The sequence below is a fragment of the Mandrillus leucophaeus genome, unplaced genomic scaffold (assembly GCF_000951045.1).
Source record: "Mandrillus leucophaeus isolate KB7577 unplaced genomic scaffold, Mleu.le_1.0 Scaffold190, whole genome shotgun sequence".
NCBI lineage: Eukaryota > Metazoa > Chordata > Mammalia > Primates > Cercopithecidae > Mandrillus > Mandrillus leucophaeus.
In genome coordinates this window covers 1,968,968-1,976,232 of record NW_012101921.1, presented here as the reverse complement: position 1 = coordinate 1,976,232, position 7,265 = coordinate 1,968,968, and the positions used below count along the sequence as shown (strand labels likewise).

At 41.3% G+C, this 7,265-nt stretch overlaps 1 protein-coding gene and 1 pseudogene across 1 annotated transcript in view; both read left to right on the top strand.

The window, feature by feature from the left end:
- Positions 1-6,800, top strand: part of LOC105538367 — a 14,905-nt pseudogene extending 8,105 nt beyond the window's left edge.
- KCNG3 (potassium channel, voltage gated modifier subfamily G, member 3) overlaps positions 1-7,265 on the top strand; it is a 68,628-nt gene that overhangs the window by 48,404 nt on the left and 12,959 nt on the right. The window lies entirely within an intron of this gene.

The following is a 7,265-nucleotide window of genomic DNA, read 5'->3' as shown; positions in this document are numbered from 1 at the left end:
ACATTGTGATATTGTACTGTATTTAAAATATACTATATATTATTTTAAATGTATTATAATTATATATGCACATAATATAGGTATATAATAAATACACGTGTATTACTTTAGGTGGTTTTCTGTGTTGGCCTATTGCTTGTGTAATTCATTTAGCTTTTTCCAGTCAGCTATTCAGACTCAGCTTTCAGCTGTGCATGTATATATATACACACATATAATTTTTTTATTTTTTATTTTTGTTTTTTTCAAGAGACAGGATTTTGGTCTGTTGCCTAGTCTGGAGTATAATGGTACAGTCATAGCTCACTGCAGCCTCAAGCTGCTGGGCCCAAGTGATCCTCCCACCTCAGCCTCCCAAGTAACTGGACTACAGGCACATGCCCCACGCTGGCTAATTTTTTGAAAATTTTTAGTAGAGATGAGATCTGACTATATTGTGAGATCTCACCATATTCCAAGATCTCCTGGGCTCAAGCAATTCTCCTGCCTTGGCCTCCCAAAATGTTAGGATTACAGACATGAACCATTGGGGCCAGCCACAGATGTTTTGTGTATTAATTTTCATAGTTGTCCTTGTAATATTAAATTTTAATCAGGTTCTGTTTGGTATTAATGACAGGAACAGTCTCCTTTAATTCTTCTGAGGTTAAGCAGAATGTAAGTCAAAAATTAATTAATGTCAAAGCACTGTCTTTGTTTTTGTTTTTCCATTGACCCCATGGGTGGTGTGGCTGAGCAGTCTAATGTGCTGGGTGTGGTGGCTCACGTGTGTAGCCTCTAGCACTTTGGGAGGCCAGGAGTTTAAGACCAGCCTGAGCAACATAGCGAGACCTCAGCTCTACAAAATATAAAGAACATAAAAAATAAAAACGTTGTGTATTAAGGCTTTAGCCTCCTTGGGGGCATAGATTTGAATTCCACCACTGCTCATATGTTTGCTCTTTAAAATTGTAGTAAAATACACATAATATAAAATTTGCCATCTTAACCATTTTTAAGTATACTGTTTAGTGGTGTTAAGTATAATATATTCATATTGTTATGAAACAGATCTTCAGAGCTTTTTCATCTTGCAAATCTGAAGCTTTGTACCCATCAAACCACTCTTCTCTTTTACCTTTTTCCAACTGCCTGTAACTACCATCTTACTTTCTGTTTCTGTGAATTTGAGTACTTTAGATACCTCATATAAGTGGAATCACATAGTATTTGTCTTTTTGTGACTGACGTATTTCACTTAACGTAATGTCTTCAAGGTTCATCCATGTAACAGGATTTCCTTTTTTTTTGTTTTTTTGTTTTTTTTTGAGATGGAGTCTTGCTCTTTCGTCCAGGCTGGAGTACAATGGCACGATTTCGGCTCACTGCAACCTCTGCCTCCCCAGTTCAAGTGATTCTCCTGCCTCAGCCTCCCAAGTAGCTTGGATTATAGACACCCACCACCACACCTGGCTAATTTTTGTACTTTTAGTAGAGACGAGGTTTCGCCATGTTGGCCAGGCTGGTCTCGAACTCCTTACCTCCGGTGATCTGCCCACCTCAGCCTCCCAAAGTGCTAGGATTACAGGCATGAGCCACCGCACCCAGATTGATTTTCTTTCTTTTTTTTTTTTTGAGATGGAGTTGTCGCTCTGTCGCCCAGGCTGGAGTGCAGTGGTGCAATCTCTGCTCACTGCAAGCTCTGCCTCCTGGGTTGACACCATTCTCCTGCCTCAGCCTCCCAAGTACCTGGGACTACAGCTGCCCGCCACAACACCCGGCTACTTTTTTTTTTTTTTTGTATTTTTAATAGAGACGAGGTTTCACCATTGTTAACCAGGATGATCTCGATCTCCTGACCTCATGATCCACCCGCCTTGGCCTCCCAAAGTGCTGGGATTACAGGTGTGAGCCACCGCACCTAGCCAATTTTCTCTCTTTTTAAGGCTGAATAATATTCCACTGTATATATATATTTCTGTGTTGTTTTTTTTTGTGTGTGTGTGACAGAGTTTTGCTCTGTCACCCAGGCCTGGAGTGCAGGGGTGCAATGTTGGCTCACTGCAACCTCTGCCTCCCGATTCAAGCAATTCTCTTGCCTCAGCCTCCCAAGTAGCTGGAATTACAGGTGCATGCCACCATGCCCAGCGAATTCTATATGTATTCTATATGTATATATATTTTTAGTAGAGATGGGGTTTTGCCATGTTGTCCAGGCTGGTCTTGAACTCCGTGACCTCAGGTGATCCACCCACCTCAGCCTCCCGAAGTGCTGGGAAATGAGCCACCACGCCCAGCTATATTCCAATTTTCTTTATTCTTTTGTCAGTGGACATTTAGATTGCTTCCACATCTTAACTATTGTCAGTAATGCTTCCTTTGTATTTGTGAACGTGGGTGTGCAAATATTTCTTTAACACCCTGCTTTCAGTTGTTTTGGATATGTACCCAGAAGAGTGATTACTGCAGCATGTGATATTTCTATTTTTAATTTTTTGAGGAACCTCCATACTGTTTTGCATAGTGGATGCACCCTTTTACAATCCTACCAACAGTGCTGTAGACACTCGTGCTTTTCTGGTGTGATTTTTTTTTTTGTATAGTAGTCATCCTGTAGGTATAAAGTGATACCTCATTGTGGTTCTGATTTGCATTTCTCTGATGATTAATAATGTTGAGCATCTTTTCATATGCTCATTGGCCTTATTAACTTTTGAGAAATATCAAATCCTTTGTCCAGGACAGTCTCTTAAATAAATGGTGCTGGGAAAACTGGACATCCATATGCAAAAGAAACTAGACCCTTTATCTCACTATATAAAAAAAACAAATCAAACTGGATTAATGACATAAATCTAAGACCTCAAACTATGAAACTACTACACAAAAACATTGGGGAAAATCTCCGGGACATTGGAGTAGGCAAAGATTTCTTGAGCAATATCCCACCAACATAGGCAACCAAAGCAAAAGTGAACAAATGGGATCATACCTAATTAAGAAGCTTCTTCACAGCAAAGGAAAGAATCAACAAAGTGAAGATACAACCCACAGAATGGGAGAAAATATTTGCAAACTACCCATCTGACAAGGGATTAAAAACCAGAACATATAAGGAGCTCAGACAACTCTATAGGAAAAATATCTAATAAATTGATTTAAAAATGGGCAAAAAATCGGAATAGATATTTCTCAAAAGAAGACATACAAATGGCAAACAGGTATATGGAAAAGGTGCTCAGCATCATTGATCATCAGAGAAGTGCAAATCAAAACTACAATGAAATATCATCTTACTCTAGTTAAAATGGCTTTCATCCAAAAGACAGACAATAACAAATGCTGGCGAGGATGTGGAGAAAAGGGATCCCTCGTATACTGTTAGTGGAAATGTAAATTAGTACAACCACTATGGAGAACAGTTTGGAGGTTCCTTAAAAAACTGAAAATAGAGCTACCATATGATCCAGCAATCCCACTGTTGAGTGGGTGTTTACCCAACAGAAAGGAAATCAGCATATCAGAAAGATGCGTGCACTCCCATGTTTGTTGCAGCACTATTCGTGTTAGCCAAGATTTGGAAGCAACCTAAGTACCATCAACAAATGAATGTGGCCGGGCACGGTGGCCTATGCCTGTAATCTCAGCATTTTGGGAGGCTGAGGCAGGCAGATCGCTTGAGGTCAGGAGTTCGAGACCAGCCTGGCCAACATGGCGAAATCCCATCTCTACTAAAAATACAAAAATTAACCAGGCATGGTAGCATGCACCTGTAGTCCCAACTACTCAGGAGGCTGAGGCAAGAGAATCACTTGAACTCTGGAGGCGCAGGTTGCAGCGAGTCTTGATCATACCACTGCACTCCAGCCTGGATGACAGAGCAAGACCCCGTCTCAAAACAAAACACACACACACAAACCCAGATGAATGTATAAAGAAATTGTGGTACATATACACAATGGAGTACTATTCAGCCATAAAAAAGAATGAGGTCCTGCCATGTGCAACAACATGGATGGAACTGGAGGTCATTTTGTTAAGTGAAATAAATCAGGCACAGAAAGACAAACTTCTTGTTTTCTCACTTATTTGCGGGAGCTAAAAATGAAAACAATTGAACTCATGAATGTAGAGAGTAGAAGGATGGTTACCAGAGGCTTAGATGGGTAGCAGTGGTGGTGGGGAAGTGGGTATGGTTAATGGTTACAAAAAAATAGTTAGAAAGAATGAGTAAGACCACGTATTTGCTAGCACAACAGGGTGACTGTAGTAAAAAAATAATTTAATCTTACGTTTCAAAATAACTAAGAAAGTATAACTGGATTGTTTGTAACACAAAGGATAAATGCCGGAGGTGAATTTGAGGCTGCGGGGAGCTATGACTGCACCACTATGCTCTAGCATGGGTGACAGAGCAAAATTCTGTCTCTTAAATATATATATACACACACACACATATATATATATTTTTTTACCACCCCATTTACCCTGATGTGATTATTATGCATTGCATGCCTGTATCAAGATATTTCATGTAACCCATAAATATATACACCTACTGTGTACCCATGAAAATTTTTAAAATTAATCTAAAAAATCCTTTGCCCATTTTTTAATTGCGTTGATTTTTTTTGTTGTTACTGAGTTGCAGGAATTCTTTGTATATCCTGTACGTTAACTCTTAATCAGACACATGACTTGCAAATATCTTCTCCCATTCTGTAAGTTGCCCTTTCACTCTTGATTGTATCTCTGTTGTTGTTGTTGTTGTTTTTGTTTTTGTTTTTGAGGTAGGGTCTCACTCTGTTGCCCAGGCTGGAGTGTAGTGGCAAGATCATGGCTCAATGCAGCCTTGACCTCCTGGGCTCAGGGGATCCTCCCACCTCAGCTTCCCAAGTAGCTAGGACTACAGGCACACACCACCACTCCCTGCTAATTTTAATTAATTGATTAATTTTGAGGCAAAGTCTTGCTCTGTCATCCAGGTTGGAGTGCAATGGCACGGTCTCAGCTCACTGCAACTTCCACCTCCTGGGTTCAAGCAGATACTCCTATTTCAGCCTCCTGAGTAGCTGGGATTAGAGGTGTGCACCACCACGCCCAGCTAATTTTTTATATTTTTAGTAGAGATGGAGTTTTACCATGTTGGCCAGGCTGCTCTCGAACTCCTGATCAAGTGATCCACCTGCCTAAGCCTCCCAAAGTGCTGGGATTACAGGCATGAGCCACTGTGCCTGGCCCCCTGCTAATTTTAAAACATTATTTGTAGTAGAGACGGAGTCTTGCTTTGTTGTCCAGGCTGGTCTTAAACTCCTGGGCTCAAGCAGTCCTCCCACTTCAGCCTCCGAAAGTGCTGAGATTACAGGTGTGTGTCACTGCCCCTGGCATACACAAAAAAAAATTCGGTTCTAATGTAAACCCTGGAGACCAAATGATTGACATATAATATCATTTAATCTTTTTTTTTTTTTGAGTTGGAGTCTTGCTCTGTCACCCAGATTGGAGTGCAGCTGTACTATCTCAGCTCACTGTGACCTCTGCCTTCTAGGTTCAAGCAATTCGCCTGCCTCAGTCTCCCGAGTAGCTGGGATTACAGGCGTCCACCACCACGCCCAGCTAATTTTTGTATTTTTGGTAGAGACAGTGTTTCACCATGTTGGCCAGGCTGGTCTGGAACTTCTGACCTCAAGTGATCCGCCCACCTTGGCCTCCCAAAGTGCTGGGATTACAGGTGTGAACCACTGTGCCAGGTCCCATTTAATCTTAACAATGGACATTGTCATAAAATCATTTGCATTTCCAAATGCTCCTTGTAGCTTTAAAACCTTATAGATGGGGGTTTTGTTACCTGTGTAATTGCAGCTTCTTAGTTGTGTGACCTTGGAAAAGTGCTTAACCTTTCAGTCTCAACACTGTCATCTGTAAAGTGTAGGTACTAGGGGAAATGCCTATTTCATAGACTTCTTGAAAGGGATCAGATGAGATGATATCTGTAAAGTGTTTGGCATAGTGGCATAGTGCTCAACTGAAAGGCATCAGTCAGTGGTGAATATTTTTATTAGGCATACATTCATGAACATCTAGATGTTTGAACCTCAGAAGAAATCAGAATGGGTTTCAAAGGAATGTGATGTCTCTTCGTATCTTTAGTTTCTTTTTTCCTGTTTAATTTTACAGAAGTAACCTCCGGGAGTACCCAGTTGTTTGCTCTTGTGTTCAGTGAACAGTACTGTTTTTCAGCAGTTGTCAGTGGTGGCATTGGTGAGAGTGCCATTTGGAAACATGAGGAGTTTTGGCAGGCTTGGTGGTGTTTGTTGCTAGAGACTGCCTTGGTGTAATTGAAGGTGAAAGTGATGCCTGGGGTTTCTCACTGATTCATCCCTTTGGTGTGGAATTCTGAATAAACGGCATCTGACCTAGGGTGTGGGCAGGCAGAACCCTGAGGACCTCGTTACAGACGAGCTTACTTCTTTGAAATTCCCTTACTGAGGGATTATTCCACACCATTTGGATTTCCTCCTTCTTAGTCTTAACAACTTTGGCTGCTGCTGGAAATAATTAGACAGAAAATGTTCTGGTATTTTTGGCACAATTGACATTTTTACTCTTCTGAAATTAATAGAATCTTAGAATTTTAGAACTGAGAAGGTCCTTAGAAGATCTGTATAAATCTGCCTCTTGATGGTGAGGCTTGTCCTTCAGAACGGAAAGAGCACAGAGCCTTTGACGTCAAGCCCAGTGCCCTTGCTTGTGTCTGGCTAGAGAAGAGACAGAGTATGTTAGCTGGAGAACTGGTACATCTTACCCACAAGCCAATCTAAGGAAACTATTATTATCACTGCTGTGTGCTCCTGCAATCCCTTTTAAGTGCACATCTTACTACTACCTACTATATTTACCAGTTTACTACCTAGGATAGCAACCAATTGAGAAATCCCAGACTGGGTGCGGTGACTCAGGCCTTTAATTCCAGCACTTTGGGAGGCCAAGGCAGGTGGATAACTTGAGGCGGGGGGTTCAAGACCAGCCTGGCCAACATGATGAAACGTCATCTCTCCTAAAAATACAAAACTTAGCCAGGTGTGGTGGTGTGCACCTGTAATCCCAGCTACTTGGGAAGCTGAGGCAGGAGAATTGCTTGAGTCCAGGAGGTGGAGGTTGCAGTGAGCCGACATCACACCACTGTGCTCCAGCCTGGGCAACAGTAAGACCCTGTCTCAAAAAAAAACAAAAAACAAAAAAGAAATCTCAGCGGCTTAACACAATAGCAGACTTTTTTTTTTTTT